The following is a 23,175-nucleotide window of genomic DNA, read 5'->3' as shown; positions in this document are numbered from 1 at the left end:
CGCGAAGGGAGTGTCAAATAAAAGAAGGAAGGGAAGGGAAGGGAACAAGGTGGAGATAAAACGAAAGAAATGGAGTGAAGGGAACAAAGTCGCAAGTCGTGAAGGGAGTGTCAAATAAAAGAAGGAAGGGAAGGGAAGGGAACAAGGTGGAGATAAAACGAAAGAAATGGAGTGAAGGGAATAAAGTCGCAAGTCGTGAAGGGAGTGTCAAGGAAAAGAAGGAAGGGAAGGAAAGGGAATGAGTTGGAGAGGAAATGAGAGAAGTCGGAGTCTACTGGAGTGGCGGCCGGAAGCAAGAGTGAAGGAGCTGGAGGAGGAGGTGGAGGGAAGGAGAGGGAGGAAGGGGAAGGAGTAGTGGAAGAGAGGGTTTAGGAAGGAAGGAAGGAAAGAGAGGAAAGACAAGTTGGAATAGGGGAAAAAAAGGTTAAAGGAGGGAGGAAGGAGAGGAAGGAATATTGTAAGAGGAGGTTAAGGAAGGAAGGAAAGAGAGGGAAAAAAAGGTTAAAGGAGGAAGGAAGGAAAGGAAGGACTATTGTAAGAGTAGGTTAGGGAAGGAAGGAAAGAGAGGGAAAAAAAAGGTTAAAGGAGGAAGGAAGGAGAGGAAGGAATATTGTAAGAGGAGGTTAAGGAACGAAGGAAAGAGAGGGAAAAAAAGGTTAAAGGAGGAAGGAAGGAGAGGAAGGAATATTGTAAGAGGAGGTTAAGGGAAGGAAGGAAAGAGAGGGAAAAAAAGGTTAAAGGAGGAAGGAAGGAGAGGAAGGAATATTGTAAGAGAAGGTTAAGGAAGGAAGGAAAGAAAGGGAAAAAAAGGTTAAAGGAGGAAGGAAGGAAAGGAAGGACTATTGTAAGAGTAGATTAGGGAAGGAAGGAAAGAGAGGGAAAAAAAGGTTAAAGGAGGAAGGAAGGAGAGGAAGGAATATTGTAAGAGGAGGTTAAGGAAGGAAGGAAAGAAAGAGAAAAAAAGGTTAAAGGAGGAAAGAAGGAAAGGAAGGACTATTGTAAGAGGAGGTTAAGGAAGGAAGGAAAGAGAGGGAAAAAAAGGTTAAAGGAGGAAGGAAGGAGAGGAAGGAATATTGTAAGAGGAGGTTAAGGAAGGAAGGGAGGAAGGAGAGTAAGAGAAAGCAAATATAGTGTCAGAAGAAGTAGAGGAAGGGACATGAGGAAGGAAATGTAGGAATAGTCGAGGAAAAGAAGGAAAAAAGAAGAGGAAGGAAAAAGAGGAATAGTGGGAGAGAAGGATAAGGAAGAACGGAGAGGAAGGGAAACGAGGAGAAGGTGGCAGACAAAAAAGTTGATAAAGGAAGGAGAAGAGAGGAAAGTAGAAATGGCGGGAAAAAGGTAAGGAAGGAGGGAAGGAATATTGAAAGAGAGGGATAAGAAATAAGGAAGGAGAGGAATGGCAAATAGGGTTAACTGAAGAAAAGGTCAAGGGAAGAAGAAGAAGAAGAAAAAAAAGAAAAAGAAGAAGAGAGCAGGAACAGAGGCAGAAAACGCTAAGGAATAAAGAAACAAAGGAGAGAAAGGGAAATAAGGAAAAAAATAACAGAAAACGAAGGATAAGGAAGGAAAGAGAAGTACTAAAAAGGGAAAGAGATGAAGGAAAATAAGAAAAAAAATACGCGAAATAATGATAACGAAGTAGAAGGAAAGAAGGAAAACAGGACCAGTGATAAAAAAGGCTTAGGAGGAAGAAGATAATTGGGGAAGCAGGAGGAAGAGGAGGAGTGACAAAGAAGGGGAAAGAGGGGAGGAAGGGGAAGAGGAAGTGAGGGGAGGAAATACTATAGAGAAAGAGACTGTTTGTGATGGGGAGAGGAGGGGAGTGGAGAGCTTCAAGGGAGAGGAGATAAAAAGAAGAGGAGGAGGAGGAGGAGGAGGAGGTCTATAATGGAGGTGCGTGATGGAGAACTAAAGCTGTATCAGACACATCTCCTTTCTTGCCTCCTCCTCCTCCTCCTCCTCCTCCTCCTCTTTCTCATCTTCCTTTTTCTTCCCTGATTCCTCCTCCTTTCTCATCCTGCTGCCGGCACAATCCTCTTAGTTCACACACACACACACACACACACACACACACTCTCTCTCTCTCTACCTTTTTTCTTTTTCTTTCTTTACCTCCCAAATTATATCAATCTACTTACTTCTCCGCGTTTATCCCCTTTTCTCGATATTTTTCTCTCCTCCTCCTCCTCCTCGCGGGTCCTCTCATCATGGGGTATAATGCGATGGCTGATGGAAGTCCACGTGGCCTCCCAAAAAGAGTCTTATAGGTCTTGAGTCTTTAAAGAAATAGACGGTGCGCAGGAAGGGAAGGGAAAGGGAAGGAGAGGTGAGGAAAAGGAAAAGGCGGGAAGGAAGGGAAGCGTAGGGAAAGGGGATTGTTTGGGAGAGGAGAGAAAGGAAATGGGTTGGGATAAGAAGGAAGGAGAGGGAGAAGGGAAAGAAAGGGATGGATAGGAATGGGCAGAGGGTAGAATATTGGGAAGGGAATAGAAAGAAAGGGAAGGGAAGGAAAAACGAGAGGGAAAGGAAGGGGATGGTAGAGAAGGAATTGGATAAGTTAGAGAAAAGGGAATGGAAAAGAAAATGACGTCCTAACTTATATTTTGTTTTTTGAGGTACTCTGATCTCCTATCGTTTTTAATCCATGTATTTCTTTCTATACATTTACACTTTGTTCTTTTATTTTATTCATGTTATTTATTTGTTTATCTCTGTTTACGTATTCACGACTTGTCTCTCTGGCGTTTAACTTAACTATCTCTGAAGCGTTCCTCTTGACCTCCCTTCTCTTAACACGTGTCGGTTTCAGGTTCATTTTAAAGTCTACGCTCACTGGTTTCACGTTCTGCTACTCCCGCCTTTTCTTCCTCCCTTCTCTCCTGAAATCCTCTCGCCACCTCCATCTCCTCTTCCCCACACTCCTCCTTACGGCTGTACTTTCAGGTAAAATCGATCGAATTCATTTAACACCTGATTTTAGTTACCGGTACTGATTGAGATTTTGGCGACTTTGTGTATATAAAATTTTCATGTGTTGCAGCTGGATTTGCCGGTTTTTAGGTTAACGTTTGTATTTTATCTTTTATGTTTGTATCTTTATGGGAACAGCGATTAGCGGGCTTTTTTTTTTTTTACACCTTTTTGTTGTTGCCGTTGAGCTGTTTACTTAGCTGTAAAAAAAAAATTGGACTAGATTTGTTTGTATCATGTGTTATTGTGAAGTGTGTGATTGGTTGATATAGTGACTTGCTAATCGCAGTGATGGATCGGTATATTGTCGCTTCTGAATACACATTACGTAAGGTTGGTTGCAATGATCGCGTCCAGTAGTTTCTTATTAGCCCACTCTGAAGGAAAGATCGCTGCTGCTGCTTATACAACACACGATATTGGGTCATTAATTAAACTAGTAGTGGCATTTTATTTGTTTGGTTATGGTGATAAGTTAGATTGATACCCGATATATACACTCAGACGCAAACAACCTTCAACTTCTTTTTCATGATTTTTTGTGTATCATCATCATATCAGGTCAGGTCAGGTCAGGTCAGGTCAAACAGCCCTTTCAATAATCCAACATCACATGCATTGGGGAAGAAAAAAACAACAACCCACAGATGGAAGAAAAATGAGAAAAGAAAAACTGGTGTACGAATCTGAAATAATTTATGAGTCCGGTGCGAGGATCTGGATTATTACACGAGACATTTGTTTATTCTTTTTTTCCTCACCACTGGCCCCGGCGACCTCGGCTGTGACGGCTGGCTGGCACGTGTCCAAAGTTGCATGAGCTGGGAAAGGAAAGGGCGGGGCGGGGCGGGAGGGGAGAGAGTGAGGGTGGGGGCGAAGCTGGCGAAGGTTTGTGTTGTGTTTGTGCGAGGCGAGGGAAGGCGAGGCGAGGTATTGTGTGCTAAGTGCTTAAGTTCCCTTTGTCTTGCAGGCCATCGCTGGTTATCTCAGGGTATTGGCTTAACTAACTTACACCGGCAGTTACCACCACCACCACCACCACCATCATCCCACTCACCACTGAACTCCATCCTGTACTTCATCCCTCGCTCCCCACTCCATCCTTCTCCCTATCGTCTAGTACTGGCATACACTCATTCATCCATATCGCACATCCATCTCTTTATCCCTTTATCAATCCATTCATTCATCATTATTTTAAGTCAATCTTCGCGCAGCAGTATCCACCCACCTACACCCATTCATCTATCATCTATCCATCTCATTTGTACTCCTCATTCATCCTTATTTTTAGTCCACCTCTTCCACCTCATCAAGTCCCAGATCCCGGTGTTTCTCTCTCCTTCGTAAACACACACTCATCCACATCCACACTCATCCGCATAGTGTCTCCTTATTGTATATGTATTCCACTCCTCATCTTCATTTTCACTTCACGTAATCTACCGTATCCACTTCCAGATCCTTCCACACACACACTTTCATCCACCCACACACCCACTCACAGCATCCATTCATCCGTCCACATCACTTCCAGCCCACCTCATCCTCCGTATACCTCACAACCAGGCACCCAGTCAGTCAGTCAGTCGCTCACTCAACCATCTAAACCCATTTTTTCCTTTCTCTCTCTCTTTCCCTCGTTTCTTCTCCCTTCCAGAGGCTCTAACCTTCACCTCCTCTCCGTCACTTCCTTCGCAGCCTCACCCCGCCCTTCCCCTCATCTCCCCTCACTTAACATCCTACCCTCACACCCTAAAGCCCTTTAACCCCCTTCCCGCCTGGGTGCTATTGATCGGCGGTGGTGGTGGTGGTGGTGGTAGTGGTGGTGGTGGTAGTGGTGGTGGTGGTGGTGAAGGACTGGAGGTTCCCCGCTGCAACGATCAATAGACGGGGCATCTCTCCCCCTCCTATCTCTCTCTCTCTCTCTCTTCTGTATTTTGTGCAATGTTTTTGTAAGTTTACCTGCACCGTTGAATTCCTAAGTTATTGGTTGTTTGGGGGAGCGTAGCGGAATGGCGAGCTTCCATGACACACGGCTCCGATAGTTTTATTTTATTTATTTATCCCGTGTGTGTGTGTGTGTGTGTGTGTGTGTGTGTGTGTGTGTGTGTAGCAGCCGCGTATGCAGGAATTATTGAACTTGTTTGTTTGTGTTCGTGTTATCCTGTTGTCTCCTCCCGTCGCACCACTTAATAGGTCTTTGCAGGGAGAAGGGGCGGGAGGGGGCAGGTAGGCAGGACGGACGGCTCGGTGCTGCCCTGGCCTCCCTAGTGACAGAGCGTGGTTATAGTGACACGATTTTATATACGCGGGTACCTACTGTTTATCCTGCGAGTTTAATCCAAGCCAACCCATTCTAACCAAGCTTAACCTAACCCAACTCAAACAAGATCAAACCAGTCCAACTTTAACCAGACTCAACCCAACCCAGTTTGACCTAACCTGATCAAGCCTATCGAATTGTTTGTCCGACGATCTTTTACTGTAACCCAACTTAACCAGACTTATTCTAACCTATTGTCTGCCCGGAGAACCTAATCTACCGTTGTCTAACCTCACTCAACCCAAAAAACCCAACCCAACCCAAACCAACCCAACCTAGACCCAGCTTATCCAAAACTAACTTGTCCAAATTAACCTAACAAGCCTAACTAAGTCTACTGCAAACATATCAACACCTAACCAAACAACCTAACCTAAACTAGCCTGACTAACTCCTCAGTCTGCCTGGTAAAGAGTGACCATAAAGAGGCGGACACACAAACTGGATCTGTCAGGGTTACAGGAGACAGAATTAACGCTGACCACACCACCCAGCCAGGCCTCGTGTGTGTGTGTGTGTGTGTGTGTGTGTGTGTGTGTGTGTTAGGTATTGCACTTTAGTTAGTATTTGATATGTATGCTGACAAAGAAACACACACACACACACACACACACACACACACACACACACACACACACACACACACACACACACACACACACACACACACACAGACACAGACACACACACACACAACTTTACGCTAACTCCTTTATTAAGCGTCGTAAATAACAACTCCCACACCAACAGCAACAACATCACAGATTGAGGGAGAAAGTTGTTCATCTCAAGTTGTAGAAACATAAACAGACCTCTCCACGCTGTCCATTAAGGGGGGGTATTTATCTTTAATAACTACGCTATGAGAAGAAGGATTTGTGCGAGAGAAAGAATTGTTCAGTTAGTACTCGCGGTGGTGGGTTATTAGTATTATTGATGTGCGGCATAAAAGAACGATATGTCATGCGGAATATTGTAAAAGTGCATTCCGTATAAACGCTGCGGCGAGAAAAATGAAATATGTTGTCGACGGACGGACGGACGACCTTACAGTTTGTGGCGTTGGGCTTCAGACGTGAATGAACAATTGAAATTTTTGTTTTTTATTTTATATAACCAAAACACGCAAGAGCAGCAGTGGCGATAGATATTCCAAACAGCTCGCCCGTGCGGGATGATGAATGAAACAGACCGGTTATTAAGTACCAAAACAACAACAACAACAACAACCTGAAACTAGTCCACGAGAGGAGGAGGTGGAGGAGGCATCGCATCCCCCCGCACGCACAAAAATAAGAGAGAAGAATAGAGAGAAAGAAACGCTAAGCTCACTTTTCTATATTCCTGAGGGCCGCCAGCCTTCGCCCCGCGCCGCTGGTTCTGGCCGCGGGGAAAGGAACCTCACCTCCCCCCCAACACCCCAAGACCAGCCCCCTCCCCCCTTACCTCTCCCAAACACCAGCCCCCTCCCCACACACACCCTCCCTCTCTCTCTCTCTCACACCGGGCTGACTGGCTGCCCGTGCACTGTGACACACCTAAATGAAAGGGTACACACAGGCATGCCAAACAAAACAAAACAAAATAATCAAAACAACTAATATAGAAATAGAAAATAGAGGTGAGAAAGATGCAAGAAAGAAAATTCAAAACAGAGATATCTTTTTCTTTTCTTTTGATGAAGTGAATAGTTTGGTTTGTCAGGTGGAATTGTGTTTACAGAAAGAAACTATAGGTATGCTAGAAGTTTAATGAATCAGGTATATAAATATGAAACTTTTGGTGCTAGGAAAAATAAAACTATGTAAAAGAAAAGACACATACACAACACACACACACAAAAAAAAAAGAGCATAAAATAAGGTCAGTATATTTAGCCGCTTTAACTAACCATCTCCTTCATTTTCGCTCTGCAGTTTATTCACACGATTCAGCACTAACGTTATATAGACGGAAGGAGCAAGAAGAGTGAGGGTGAGGAGTGAAAGTATGAGGTCCACATTATTAAACATTCCGGCTCCCAAGCACACGTATTTAACAAGGCGTTCGTAGGAGTTTCGGGCATTTCCAGGGGTGCTTTTATGACCCTGTTGGTAGTCTGACTCATCACAACACGACTGATCTCCTTTTCGGCCTTTGGAAGTAGTTAGTGTGAGTGTCCGAGGCGTCTGAGAATACCGATCTAAGAGCCTATCATTGTATGGCAGCGTGGAGGGGGAGCAGCGAGGGAGAGAAGGGTGAGGTGGTGTTCCTGGGAGAGGCAGGTAATGCTCACGCTGATTACGGCCAGGTGTGTCGCGTGGGAAGGGGCGCCCAGGTGTGAAAATAATCATTAGTAAGATGAGAACGCAGGTGTGACAGTCAGGCTCCGTGTAGATTATGTCCGCCATTTCGTGTGAACCGTTTCTAATTAGTACTATGCATCAAAGAGAATAAGCTACTACTATTTTTGACCTTATACTTCTGCTCAATTAGTACGCATCAAAAAGAATAAGCTACTCTTCATCATTATTTTTTTACCGTATTCTCGTACCTCTGCTCAATTCTGCTAAGTAGAGTAACAGTCCTAATCAGTGTATCTTGCCAATCCTACAGTGTGATTCATAAACTTGGCGCGTTTTGTAGTCTCCTTGCATCCTTGTGTTCATCTAGAGAGCTAAGAAACGTGAACAGACGAATGAAGATTAAAATGTTGGGTATCATATGAAGAGATATTAAGCGAACATCATGGATTAAGGAACTGGTGAAGGTTGAGGATATTATAGTAACGATTAATAACGAGAGATTGGCTTAGACAGATCAAATCATGTAGAGAAAACGAGTAAGAGCCAAAATATGAACAAGATTTTAGAACCCGGAATTGACCCTCACTTTTGGGCACTCTTCTGAACTCATTATCATAGGGGCAGTGTTTAGCGGACTTTTTTTTTCTCATTGTTACATTTTTTTGCCCTTGAGCTGCTTCCTTTGCTGCCATAAGAAAAGAACAAGAACAAGAGCAAGAGTTGGGCTTGGGGAGGGAGGTCACACAATATAGATATAAGAACTGATACATTACAAACCGTAGGAGTAAGTAGCAGAGGAGCAGTAAGTAGCGGGATTTTTTTTTCATTATTGTTTTCCTTTTTTTACGCCCTTGCACTGTCTCCTCTGCTGTAAAAAAAAAAAAGACTAACAACTAAAATAACAGCGGCAACTTCCATAGAAATCGTAGAAGTCAGGAGAGGCAGACAGCCGGAAAAGTTGATCCAAGTGGAGATATCAAACTACTACTACTGCCTCCACCTCCTTTCAGACTGTAGTAACTTGTAGTCGTGGTGGAAAGCTTTGTAGTCCTGATTTCCAACTCTCTCTCCCTCTCTTCAAGTAAAAAAAAAAATAGACGAAAGGAAAAGTTTGAGAATTGTTTACTTTCTGGAGCCGTGAAGCCGTCGCCCAACAACAACTTGTGTCAGAAAAGAATCTCTTGTCCGCGAACGTCACCTCGATTTTTCTTTTTGTTGTAGTAGTTCCCCTTTCCTTTGACGCGAAATACTGTACAGTTTTGGTTCCGTATGTTTAAAGTTAAGAAAAAAAAATAGTTTACCGTAGAGAGAGAGAGAGAGAGAGAGAGAGAGAGAGAGAGAGAGAGAGAGAGAGAGAGAGAGAGAGAGAGAGAGAGAGAGAGAGAGAGAGAGAGAGAGAGAGAGAGAGAGAGAGACAACTGGTGATAGCTACAAAACCATCACTCGTAAAATTCAATCGTCACTCTCACACGGAAATGAAAACAAATTATCGCCTCGTCGCTGACACACACACACACACACACACACACACACACACACACACACAACACATTACAATTTCCAACATTTTTTTTCACCCCCCAAGTGGAAGGCGCGGCGCACCCATTGCCCGGCGCCGCCCGCTAATTACACGGTTAAATAGGCTGCCCGACGCCCACGGACCGCCACGCATCAAAGGGAGGTGGATTGAAATTTCCTGTTCCCCCATGCAGACCGATTTACCGGGATCAGTCTTGTTGGGGGGTGTATTGGGGTGCGTGGGGGATGGGAGACAAATAACCCGTATTCTTTTAAACGTATCAACGCCTCTTCGCCTATCTAAAAAGCCTCTCATAGGAGTTGGTAGTTTTGTCATGGGCTGTTTATTAATCCTAGTGATAGTCTTTGTAATTGAAGGGAAATATAAAGGAGAGGTGTATGGGAGGGAGGTAGAGAGAGGAGGAGGAGGAGGAGGAGGAGGAGGAGGAGGAGTGATGTGAATTAAGAAGTGAGTTATTTTAGATCGAAGGAAAAGGGAGAAGAGGATGGAAAAGAAGGGAGACAAAAGGGAGGAAATCAGTCTTAAGGGAAGGGGAGTATGAGGGAGAAGTATATGGGGGGAGGAAGGTAGAGAGAGGAGGAAAGTGAGAATTAAGAAGTGTTATATATTAGACCGGAGGGGGAAGAGGGAGGAGGAGCGAGGGGCAAGTGAGGAGAAAAAGAGGGAGATATGAGGGAGGAAATAAGTCAAAAGGGAAGGGGAGGGAGGTGGAGAGAGAGGGTGAGAGGTAAGAGTGAAAATTAAGAAGTGAGTTATTTTAGACCAGGGGAAAAGGGAGGAGAGAGGGGCGAGTCGGGAGAAGGGAGATAAGAGGGAGGGAGGAGGTCTGACAGTCTGACTCCTTCCACTTTCTAATCACCTCGTCCGCTATTATCTGCCAGCCCGACAAAAGGCTTCCCCCAGGACCAGACCAACCAGACCAACCAGACCAGACCAGACCAGACGAGGCGAGCCGTGGAAAAAGAGAGAGAGAGAGAGAGAGGAAAAAAAGTTACTCTTAAGCTGACTAATCCGGAGCAGATTCATTGGATTTTTCGGACCTTTTGACGACTAGGCTAGGTAAAGGTGACACACACACACACACACACACACACACACACACACACACACACACACACACACGCTGCACCTGATGATGTAAGGATTATTTTGATAACGAGTCCGGTTTTAATGAGTTGAATAAATTTAGTAACCTTATTAATGAAAGTAAAAGTTAGCTAGTTAGGTTGGTTTAGGATAAGTCAGGTTTTGAGAAGGCTAAGGGTGGTGCTGTAACTAACCTCTCCCTTTCTTCCCCTTTCCCTTCCTTCCCCTTTCCCTTTCTCCCTGTTCTCCCTTTTCTCTTTTCTCTCCCTTCTCCTTTCTTTCCTTCCCCTTTCTCTCCTTTCATCACTCCCTTTACAGTCACCCAGCAACCTTTTAACATCCATATAAATCCAAACCACCAAATATCTTCTAGCAACCCCATCCCTAATTTGCGGACAAACTCAACGGAAGCTCAAAACGGCAAAGAATTACTCCCGGCAACCACTGACCACCACCAGCCTGCCAACCACTCATCCTGCCACCACCAGCCTCACCCCCCTCCCTCCCGACTCCCGTTTTCCAATTATTACCTCATAAAGGGGGGTACGAGTCTAATTTTGCATGTGGCCGCGAGAGACATGATTACGCCGGGAATGATTCGCTCTTTAGCATTATAACTGGCCAATGAAATGCGTTAGGTGGGTGATGGGTGGGAGGAAGGTGGGTGGCGGACGGTAAGGGAGGAAGGGGGCAGGGGAGAGTGGAGGAAGGGAGGGAAGTGCGGAGTGGAAGAGGAGGTGGTAGCGTTTTCAGGTACTTCATAGGGCCATTCTGAAGGTAACTAGTTTCATACCTGTCGGGGAGGAAGGTGTGTGTGTGTGGGTGGCGGGGGGATTTGCGACCTATGTTGTATTTGTGCCTATGAAGGTAACACAACCCCTGCGAATAGGTGGTGAGACTAACAGGGCTTTTTTTGCAAGCTTTTTTTTCGTTATTGTTTTCTTGCGGACTTGTTTTTCAATAGTTTTTTTTTTTTGCCCCTGAGCTATTTCCTTTACTTAAAAATAAAAGGTAAAGGTAAAGTTCGAGGTCAAACGTTCACCTGCTCGTGGCCTCGGTGCGTTCATCTCCGTCACGTTAGCCAAAAGTGCGTCTTAGAGGGAAAATTCGAAAGGCAGAGATATATTTAGCTCAGTTACCAACCCTCCAGTATTGTTTCCTTTTCTCCATCAGCGAAACATCTTTGAGGAGAGAGAGATGTAGTGGGTGAGCTGGGATGGATGAGAGGTGGCAGATGAGGTGAGATGGATGACCTTTGATGGATGAGCTGTGATGGGTGGGGAGAGAAAGTTACAGAAGGAAGAGGGGTGAAGGGGAGATAAATGGGTCTAACTAATATGAAGAAGGAAAATAGTGATTGAATGGTCAAAGGGGAGAATGGTTAAGGGTAGCAGAGAGGAAAAAAAAAAGGTATGGTAGGGGAGCGGGTAAGCTGTGATGGAGGGGCTGTGATAGGGATGGGTGAGGGGGTGGAGAAACGCAAAAGGATGATGTGATGGAGGAGCTGTGATAGGGATGGGGTGTGTGTGTGGGGGGGGGAGAACCGCAAGGGGATGATGGATAAAGGTGTTTTCGGCGTAGTCTGTCTGTTCCCCGCCGCTCCCTCGCCCAGGCCCTAATAACAGTCTTGGAAGCTCAAAGGAGGCGGGCTGAGGCGGGCAGATGGGGCTGAAGTAACTCATTCAGGAGGAGGAGGAGGAGGAGGTAGGTAAGGTAGGTAGATAGGTGGTTCTCGTAGGTAAGATCAAACGCATTAGGTACCCTCAGACTTTGCGAATTTAGACTTGAAATACCCCCCTTAACCCCTCCCTCCCTTCTCTCTCTCTCTCTCTCTCTATCTATCTATCTATCTATCTATCTATCTATCACTATGATTCTACTTCCATTTTTTTCAGTACCCCGTTATTTTTTTCACCAGTATTTTTTATATTTTTATTTTCTATTTATATTTATTCTATTCAGTACTCCAAGTTACTATTGTTAGATTCACTTCAGTATGTTTTTTTATATATATCTTTTTATTTTTACTCTGAGCTTCCGAAGGGGGGGCCGGTAACGTGTGTCTCTCGGGGGCTTCATACCCTCGTGGTGGTGGTGGGGGGGGGTGGGGGGGGTGCTTCCCTTTCAGTAGGTGGCCGTGTAAATGAACCGTGTTTACGCGAGGTCTTGTTAGAATATTCATCTTATTTAAATTTGCTAGTCTTTTACTCTTGCATATATACGTACTTGTGTTATAAGCTTAATTGGGTACGAATCGCAGTATTAGAGGTGGTAGTAGTAGTAGTAGTGGTGGTGGTAGTAGTAGTAGTAGTAGTAGTAGTAGTAGCAGTAGTAGTCGTTTCTGTCGTTTGTTTTTTGATACTAGCGATCCTATTTGTCGTTCTTCCGCCCTCTATTCCCCATTTTCATCACCATTTCTACTACTATTATTATTACCATTATCATTTTTATTATTGTTATTATTACTACTATCATTATTATTATTATTATTATTATTATTATTATTATTATTATTATTATTATTATTATATCGCACCCACACAGTCTTACTCCCACGTCAGATCTAGCCGGCAGGAGGACCAAACACCGAGGAAAGAGAGAAAAGAATAAGTTGCCTGCCTCCTCTTGCCCGATCCAGACACAGAGCTTGCACGAGAGGGAGAGAGGGAGAGAAGGAGAGGGAGAGAGAGAGAGAGAATGATAAAAAGACCGAAATTCGAGAAAGAAAGGAAGAGCCTGGCAGGGGAGGAGAGGGTAGGAGGACGGAGGAAGGCAAAGGAGAGAGGAGGAGAAGGAGAAGACGGGAGGAGCCAGGCCAGGGCAAGAGGGAATGGGGATGGGGGCGGGGGTGGTTGGGGGACAGAGGTGTGGGGGGGGGGTCGAGGAAAGGCGAGGCAATCCTTAACTCATTTCCCTGCGTCGCCAACTTCAATCTTGCTATAAAATTACGAGGCGAGGCTCCGGGCGCAAAGTTGTGACGTGGCGCCCTTGTTCAGGAGGGAGACTAATGCATGGGCTGGGGGGAAGGGGGGGAAGGAGGAGGAGGGGGGTGGGGAAAAGGGTTGGAGAGGAGGGATGCCTTGGTGGTGGTGGTGGTGGTTGTGGTTGTTCGTGGTGGTATGGATGCAAGTTGTGGTATGGTTGTGTGGTGGATTTGCATACATCTTCACATTTATCCTTATTTATTTATTTATTTTGCCTTTGAGTTGTTTCCTTTACTGTAGAAGAAAAAAAAAAACAAGACACATATACTGGCCCTTCCTCGCTTTCTTTCTATCCATCTTTATCAATCTATTTATATCTATCCAATTACCCATCAATCTATTTATATCTATCCAATTACCCATCAGTCTTTCTCTGCAATATAGAATGCATGGTTCCATCTATTTCTTCTAGTCCGCTTCTATCTATCAATACTAACTCATTATTCTTTTCATCCCTTTCCTCAACCCCTTTTCATTATAGTCAAGGAATGCAGCTCGTGTTAATATGAGGAACCAAAACGTACTACAGCAGGAAATAACTGTACTTTTCTATCACCTCACCAAAGAAGAAGAAATACCGTAACATTACCTTGCGTAGAACGAGAGGTCACTTACGCACCCACAGCACGTATTCCCTTAGCGTCACAGTCCATTGGGTGCAGGTTACAGGCTCTTACCGTGATGAAGGTAGTGGTGGAGGTGGTGGTAGATAGTGTGATGTAGAGATGTGGATGTAGTGGGTGATACAGGAGTGGAGTATAAGTATATAGTGGTGGTAGTGTTGGTGGTGGTTCGAATGTAGGGTAGTTGATTATGATTGTGGAGGTGGTGGCGTGGAGGAGGGAGAGTGAGGAGGCTGGGAACAGTATTTGCATTGTACTTCAAGTGGTTGGGGATGTGGTGTGGCGTTGGTAGTGGTGATTGTTAGCCTGGTGTTGAAATGTGGTCGTGTGATGATGATGAGGGCGATGTTGTGTGGGTTTATGAGTGCTGACTTTGTGTTTGGTGAGTGGTGGTGGTGGTGGTGGTGATGGTAGTGGTGGTGGCAAGATTGAGAGGTGTCGTGATGATGATGATGGTGATGGTGATGGTGGTGGGAGTGAGGTTGATGGTGGTGGTGGTTATGATTGTGATGATGGTGATCTGTGGGTGAGGTGTATCGGTGTTTTATTGCCCTGAAAGTCTTGGTATAGGAAATGAATGTTGTGGTTTATGGTTTATGGTTAACAAATTTGCTATTATTATTATGATGATGATGATGATGATGATGAGAATAAACGATGAAGCAGAGAAGAAGAACGAAAGAAAGAGTGCATGAAATTAATTATGAAAAAAAACGAAACAGGAAAGAAAGAAAGAAAGAAAGAAAAGTTAAATATAAAAGAGAGAAGAGAGAAAGAAAAAAAAGAAGAAAGAAAGAAAAAGAAGAAAATGAGTGCATGAAAATAATTACCACGAGAAAACGAAACTGAGAAAAGAAAGAAAGAAAGAAGTTAAATAAAGAAGAGAGAAAAGATGACGTGTATAAGTTCGGAGAAAAAGGGAGAAAGAAAGAAAGAATAAGAAGAAAGAAAATAGTGCATGAAAATAATTATGAGCAAACGAAACTGAGGAAATAAAGAAGTAAAATAAAGAAGAGAGAAGTATATAAGTTAGTTAGGAGAAGAAGGAAGAAAGAAAAGGAAAGAAAAAGACCCGCTTGAGTAGGAAAGAAGAAAGGAAAAGAAGAAAGAGAGTGAGGGCAAGCCAGCTATAGAGTTCATGTATATTTCTCGTCTTTTTTTTTTGTTCGAGTTAAATAAAAAGGAAGTAAAGTAATAAAGTAAAAACCCATGAAAATGCATATAAATTGTTCACACACACACACACACACACACACACACACACACACACACACACACGAGCTACGCGCATACCACAAATTACAGCAAAAGCAAGCAACAACAGCAAATATCGCCACACCAACAACGACATGTAAAAGAAATAAACAACAAATAAAAAACAAATAAACAACACTAACAATAAAACCACTACCACAAACAACAACAAAAACAAAAACAACAAAAGGGCAGTTATAGAAAGAAATTAGACTGAAGATACATGGCAGAGAGAGAGAGAGAGAGAGAGAGAGAGAGAGAGAGAGAGAGAGAGAGAGAGAGAGAGCGCGGAGGTGCAAAGGTGGTCGGAGCAGCGGCGGAAAAGAATCAGAAACCATGTGATGCGTCTTTGTGGTATTGCCGACGACGCAAAGCCTACCACATAAAGGTCAACCTCGGCTTTGGAGCACTGGGGGGGGGGGGGCGAAGGGGGGCGAAGAAGGAGCTCTGAGGGGAAGGCAAAGAAGAGGGGTGGGTAACAGAGGTACGGGGGGGGGGAGGGGGGGTTAACTAGAAAGGGGATGGTTTTAAGACGGAGGATAAAGCGGTGAAGGGGAGAAATTTGGGTTTAATATGAAGGTGAATGGGGGAAGGGGAGAATGTTTAAAGGGTAGTAGTGAAGAGGAAAGAGGGAGAAGGGGGCTGTTGAAAAGGGCAAACCAGAAAGGGGATAGTTTTAGGAGGAAGGAGAAATGGGTCTGATCTAAAATGGGTTATAGGGAGGGTAAGGGGAGAAGGGGGAAACACATAAAGGGTAACAGTGAATGGGTACAGGGCCGCTAAAGGGTTGTAGTGAAGAGGAAAGAGAGGGGGGTTAAGGAAGGGAAGAAACAGCAGGGGGGAGCGAACCAAAGGGAACAGTGAAAGGGAAGACAAAGGAGTAGGGTAGTTAAAGGGGAGGTTATATGTGTGAGGTAAAGGGAGGGAGGGTGGGTTGGGAAGGGGTAGGAAGGGCTATATGTGTTTAAGGGAGCGAGAGATTGAAATGATGGGCTTCTAAGGCGAGGAAAGGAAGGGAGGCGGCGAAGGAGATGAAGTAAAGGGAGAGGGTGAGAAAGAGAAGGGAAAGAGAAGATGGTAAAGAGGAGCTAACTAAGAAGAGAAGGAAGGGAGGAAGAAGTGAGGAAGAGAAGGAGGAATGGATGGAAAGAGAAGATGAAAAGAGGAACAAATTAGGAAAAGGAGTAAGGGAGGAAGGAGTGAGGAAGAAGAGGAAGAAGAGGAAAGAATGGAAAGAGAAGATGGAGAGAGAAACTAACTAGGAAGAGGAGGAAGGGAGAAAGGAGTGAAGTAAAGAAAGAGGCGATAAGAAGGATTTAAAGAGATGTAAGATTGGCTAACCAGGAAGAACAGGAGGAAGAAGAAGAGGAGGAGGACGAAAAAGATGAGTCGGTAAAGGGATGAATGCGGAAAGGCGTGAGGATAGTGGCACTTGTAGTAGTAGTAGTAGTAGTAGTAGTAGTAATAGTAGTAGTAGTAGTAGTTCGTGTGGGCAGCCCTTACGTAACACACAGGGCCCTACTTCATCGTCTTAACATGTATACGCAGCGAACGGCGAAGACACGCAGCGCACGCGACACGCCTCCTTGCCCTCCCCCCTCGTCGCAACACACACGCAAGGCCGCTATACAAGGGAGTGTGAAGGGGGTTGGGGTAGGGAGTGGAGGGGGGCAGTGTAGGGTTGGAGGCTGGGTGGGGTCGTTTTTGTGGCAGTATGGTTTAGGAGGGGAAGGGGGTCGGGATGTAGAGGGGGGCGGTTCTTTTTGTGGTAGCATGGTGTAGGAGGAGAAGGAGGGGAGGGCAGGAGGGAAGGGAAATATGTCAAAGCCGTAATCTATGGGAAGGAGGAGGTAGAATGTGGTGAAGTTATGGAGGGGATAGGGGTAGTAAGGGGGGGGTGTTCTGTGGTGAGGTGTGTCTTTGTATTGTGTAGGGGTGATATAGGGAGGAGTAAGGAATGAGGGAGCATACTGTAATTACGGCCACCATGGAAGGGAGGTGATAGGTAGGGGAGAAGAGGAGGAGGGGAGGTAGGTTGGTAGGGTGGAGGAAAGGGAGAGGAAGAGGAGGGGAAGAGGGTTGGTAGGGGGAGATCTAATTGCAGTCTAAGTGTGTGTAAGGGAGGGGAAGGTAGGGGAGGGAAGATACAAGGAAGGGGAAGGGAGGAAGGATGGAAGGAAGGGGATGTGGAGGGGAAGTAAGGGGAGGTGTAATTTAGGGGAAGAATCTGATATAGTGTGGTTATATGTGTGGAGGGGAGGATGATAGGGGAGGAAGAGGGGAGGATGATAGGGGAGGAAGAGGGGAGGTGGCTGGCAAGGGAAGGAGTTATGATTTAGTATTGTCTTAATTTATATGGTGAAAAGGGAAAAGGAGGGGAAGGAAGGGGGAATCAGTATAGAGGGAGGAAGGGAAGGAAAGGGAAAAGAGGAGGAGTGGGAGGAAGGGAGGGAAGGGGAAGGAATAGTCACCGAAGTTGTTTTTATTATTGTATGTATAGAGAGGAAAGGGAGGAGGTGGAGGAGGAGGAAGGGGAAAATGAAGGGGAAGGTGATGTACATATGTATGAAGGAAGGGGAGAAAAGGGAGGGGAAAGAAGGGGAAATGTCGTTATACGTAAGTGGAGTAAGGAGGGAAAAGGGAAGGGGAAGGAAGGGGAAAGGAGGGGATGCAAGTACGGTGTTTGGACGTGTATAATATGATGGGAAAGAAGGATGAGAAGAAGGAAGAGAAGTGAAGAAAAGGGGAGGGGAAAGAAGGGTCTGTAATTGTGTAAGGAGGAAAGGGAGGGTGAGGAGGAGGGAGGGGAAGAAGGGGAGGGAAGGAACGGGAGAGGAGAGGAGGGAGAGAAAGTAGTGTGTGTAGTTCTGTCGGCGCGTCGTTGTGTGTCCGGCGTGTGACTCATCTAAGTACACTTGTTTGCTTTACGATCATGCGATACACGAGGAGGAATCTGAGGCGTGTGAGAAATGTCCGTGTGTGTGTGTGTGTGTGTGTGTGTGTGTGTGTGTGTGTGTGTGTGGACGCGACAGACAAGATTACTTCACGTCACCGACCGGAAAAAAAAACGAAAAAAAAAAACGCGACATGGAAAAAAAAGGACCAGGGTATAGGTATCGATAACACACACACACACACACACACACACACACACACACACAAATCACCGTTCATGGGACTGTACTCGCGTGTGGACCAACAGTTTCTCACTTGGCTTCCCATAATTTTTTTTTGAGCAGCCGAGGATTATTTTCTTGCTGGCGCCGGAGTGAGGGAAAGGATGGCTGTGTGGCTGGCTGAATGGCTGGCTGGTTGGCTGGCAGAATAGTTGTCAAGTTCGTTTGGTGGCTGAATGGCTGTCCGGTTTTTTGGTTGTCTGGCTGAATGGCTGTGTGGGTTGCTGGCTGGCTGGCTGAATGACTGTCTAATTTGTTGGCTGACTGGCTGGATGGCTGGTTGGTTGACTGGGTGAATGGCTGTCTGGTTCGTTGGCTGACTGGCTGGCTGGCTACTCGCTCGCTGACTCACTCTCCTTTGCCTTTCCTAATTTGAGGGTATTTTTTCTTGCCACTCGATTCCCTTGACTTGCAGAGGGAAAGAAAACCAACACACACACACACACACACACACACACACACACACACACACACACACACACACACACACACACACACACAGTCGTCTCTATCTCCCCCAAAAGAAGTAAGGAAAGCGGTCGCGTGATGGAGCTCAACAAGGAAGCGTAAACCAATAGAGGAATAGAGGCGTATTGCTCTCCCAGGAAATTTGAATGATGGTGGTAGTGGTGGTGGTGGTTGGTGTGGGAAGTGGAGTAGGACTTAATGGGGCAAATTAATCTAAAGTATATTAAATCATCATAATACTAAGCAAATAAATGATAAAAAAAGTTCTGCTGCATTTTCCAATATAATTTTTGGGGTGATTTCTGTCGGCACTCAAAGTCGTAATAGTTAACAATCGTATTAGCGCTAACTTCATGACTGCTGAGTTTACCTTTGATTATTATTACTGTGATGGTATTATTTTATTATTAGGGTTGATTGATAAAGTGGTTAAAGGGGAGGGAGCGTGTGGGGGGCTTTAGACAGTGCTTTGAAGTAGGTGAAGTGTGTGTGTGTGTGTGTGTGTGTGTGTGTGTGTGTGTGTGTGTGTGTGTGTGTGTGTGTGTCTCTCTCTCTCTCTCTCATATTCACATTATACATAACCAACAGTCAAAACATATGATCATTGGGGTCGCTAACTAACTAACTAACTAACTAACTAACTCGAACAACTCCAGGATTCGTTATAATAATTCATGTATGTTCTTCAGCGACGTCATTATAACCTTCAGTATCGTGGATGGCGCCGGCTGTAGCGAGGAAGACTCTACAAGACAGCAGACCATCTTATCTTACCGACCGTCACCTCTACCTTTCCCCACATCACCGGCTTCCTCTCTCCCCTTCTTCCTCCTCACCTTCTGTAGTCTCCCCTAACACCTCAGTTCTCTCTCCTTCATTCTCCATCACTTCCTTAACCACCACCTCGCTACACTTACCACTGGATCACCCATATTCTTAAACATTTCGAATCCTACACACCGACATTTGATAAGGCTTTGATAGAGGTTTGAGTACTCCCCTGTGTAGTTTTATGAGCCTGGTAATAGTGTAACAAGGCTTCTGCAGCATGAACGTCAAAAACACTCTTGAGAACTCGACTTATCTCCTTTGCGGCCCTTGGAAACTCTTGTTGTGAGATCCGAAAGCGTCTGGGAAAGCGTCCTCCTCTCAGCGCCCCTTTGTCGTGTCGCCTCGCGTGTCTTGTGCTCAGAGGCCCAAGTAGGCAGCGAGACCCAAAGGCGATTAATTATTGTCGGCCTAAGCTTCTTAATTTTGGGTTGACTTGCGTTCTCTCTGGCCTCCTCCTCCTCCTCTGTCGCTCCTTCTTCCCGCCACGTCAAAGGGAAAGCTACACGGGATCAGGAGTCACCGAGTAGGGCGTTAGGGGCGTGTGTCCTTTAGTAGGGTGCAAGAGTTAGGTCAGTATTCTCAGAGGTTGCCGGCGCTAATGTCACCTATTTCCAAAGGCTGAAACGGAGATCAGTCGGGTTCTAATGAGTGTTTTTTGAGTTTCATGGCACAGAAGAATTGTCAAACTGCCACCAGGGTCATAAAGCTACCCTTGGAAATGCCCACAACTCTTACGAAAGCCTAGGCAAATGTGTGTACTCTTGGGCGCCGAAATGCTTTATGAATATGACCCTCAGACGCTTCTCGCTCTAATGTCACCTATTTCCAAAGGCTGAAAAGGAGATCAGTCGGGTTTTAATGAGTGTTTTTTTGAGTTTCAAGGTACAGAAGAATGGTCAAACTGCCACCGGGGTCAGGAAACTACCCTTGGAAATGCTCACAACTCCTACGAAAGCCTTATCAAATATGTCTGAGCAACATGGGAACCGAAATGTTTGAGAATATGTCCCTAGGAGTGGAGAGTATTGCGAGGAAATACATTTGTGACGAGTGGAGGCAATTTTGCGTTCGGCAGTGAAAGGTTGAATCTACATCAGCTTTACTTTTTCCCGACTTTGGTGTTCACGTTGACTAAAATTAAAGTGACAGGGGCACAAAATGTCACCAGGTGAGTTAGCAGTGTATTTAAGTAGCTGATCCTCCGTCGGGATGACCAAACTATTTCAATCTTTGGCGAGGGGAAATACTTATGGCTGGTTAACTATAAAAAAACGTATTCGACAACTGACTTTCTCAAACATATAGGACCTTTAAGTTCACATATTTTACAAGGCTTTCGTAGGTGTGAGCATATCCATGGGTAGTCTAATGACCCTGGTGGTAGTTTGACCCTTTTTCTGTATCATGAACCTCAAAAAAGACTTATTAAAACCCGACTGATCTCCTTTTTTGGCCTTTGGAAATTGTTGATGTGAGAAACGTGAGCGTCTGAAAATACCGACCCTGTACGACTTTCGGGGCCTTATCGTATTCGGCATGTTGTCCAGCGTTTTCAGATTATCGTACTTAGCGCATTTTATTTTCCTGTTTCTGACTTTAAAATATTGCAAAACACATGAGTAATTATTGCGTTTTAACGATAACTATAATTGAATCTTGTTATTTTTGTGGGTACGACAGTTTTGGGTCCGCGAATGAGAAAGGCAGTGATCTGAGTACGACGACCATCATCATCTCCCTTCGTTGCCTCGTCTGTAGCCTTGAAACGTGATCTCCGCCCCTCGAACCGCATATGGAAGGAACACCCGCCTGCCATGTATCATCATTTCCTGCTTCCTTTTGCCTCCTTTCTTTTGTTTCTTTTAGTTTCTGTATCTGTCCTTTTCTCTGTCTGTCTCCCTGTCTTTCTGTATTTCCTTAGGTCTGTCTGCCGTCTCTAACTGCGTATCTGCCTCTGTGTCTGTGTTTCTTTTAGTCTCTGTTTCTGTCCTTTTCTCTGTCTGTCTCCTGGTTTTTCTGTATTTCTTTAGGTCTGTCTGCCGTCTCTAACTCTGCGTATCTGCCTCTGTGTCTGTGTTTCTTTTAGTCTCTGTTTCTGTCCTTTTCTCTGTCTGTTTCCCTGCTTTTCTGTCTTTCTTTAGGTCTGTGCCTCTGTCTCAAACTCTGTGTATCTGCTTCTGTGTCTGTGTCTGTCTTTTTCTCTCCCCTGAACTTATTTGATTGGCTACATCTTTCCTGTCGCTTCCGTCGTCTTTTCCCATCTTTCTCTCTCCACCGTACCTTCTTTTAACGTCTCCTTTTGCTGCTGATGTTTTATCCGTTGCCAGACCTTCCTCTCATCGCCTCCAAGGTTTGCTTTCGCCCTGTGCTGTGCTTGACGAAGATCTCCGTCCTCGCAACCGCATAAGGAACACCCGCCCGCCATGTGTTGTCTGTCATTCCTCACATCTTGCTGACTATCAGTTCTCAGCCTTTCATCTCATCGCCTCCAAGGTTTGCTCGCGCCCGTTGCTGTGGCTGACGAAACTTTAGGGCACAAGCACACATATTTGACATGGTTTTCGGAGGAGTTTTGGGCTTTTTTAGCGGTAGTTTGATGACCCTGGCGGTAGTTTGACCCCTCTTCTGTACCGTGAACGTAAAAAAACACTCCTTAGAGCCCGATTAATCTCATTTTTGGCCTTTGGAAATAGTTGATGTGAGAGGCGAAAGCATCTGAGAATACCCATACTGCTCACCACATGCACACACCCAGCTGCTTGCTCCCGCCACGTGACATATTCCTTACCCCGGGGCCGCGGTTCCTGGGGGCTTCGCTGACAGGGGGGTGCCGCCTCCGCGTCCAGGGTTGCCAAGGCTGCAGTTTTCCCCTCAAATTGGGCTATTTTCGAGAGGTTCCGCGTGGGATTGGAGGAATTTGTGGTTTGTGTGGTTTGTATAACAGGCGCAGTTTTCTATAATTGTACAGGTGGTTTATTCAAGTCTATGGTATCTCGAGGTCAATTTTCTTTTTCATATGGTGATATTTTGGAGTTATTTTTGAACCTGAAAATTTATAGGCACCTTCAATAACCTTTTTCCCATATAAGGCTATTTTGGGGCTATTTTTTTTACCTGAAGAGTTGTAAGTACCTTCAACAAACTTTTTCTTTCATTTAATGGTGTATTGGGTCTGCTTTATGACCTGAAAATTCGTAGGCACCTTCAACAAGCATTTCTTTTTTCATATAAGTTTTTTTCGGGGCTTTTTTTTTTTTGACGTGAAAGTCCGCGGGTGCCTCCAACAATGACTTTGCAACCCTGACTGTGACCCAAGAAGGCCTCCCACACGGCGTCTCTTCGGGGCCCGGCGCGGCTTTGGCCATGACCCTCGGCTTAGCGGCCCCGCTGGCTCAGGCCGACCCTCGCAGCCCCTCGCCGCCCCTCGGCCTCCCCCGCGTCCCCAAAATACCGGTGTTCCCTGAGGACGCGGGAAGCCTTTGTCCTCGCGAGGCTCCCGGAGGAACTAAGCAGCCAAAGCCTCGCTAAGTCCCTCTTCCTTTTCTCTCCCTCCTCCCCTCCGGTCTTGTTCCCGTTTTTTCCTACGTCGTTCACCTTCCTCCGTCGCTCCTCCCCTTCCTCCCTCGCTCCTT

This window comes from Eriocheir sinensis, chromosome 14 (genome assembly GCF_024679095.1).
Source record: "Eriocheir sinensis breed Jianghai 21 chromosome 14, ASM2467909v1, whole genome shotgun sequence".
Classification (NCBI taxonomy): Eukaryota; Metazoa; Arthropoda; class Malacostraca; order Decapoda; family Varunidae; genus Eriocheir; species Eriocheir sinensis.
This window is presented reverse-complemented; position numbering follows the sequence as displayed.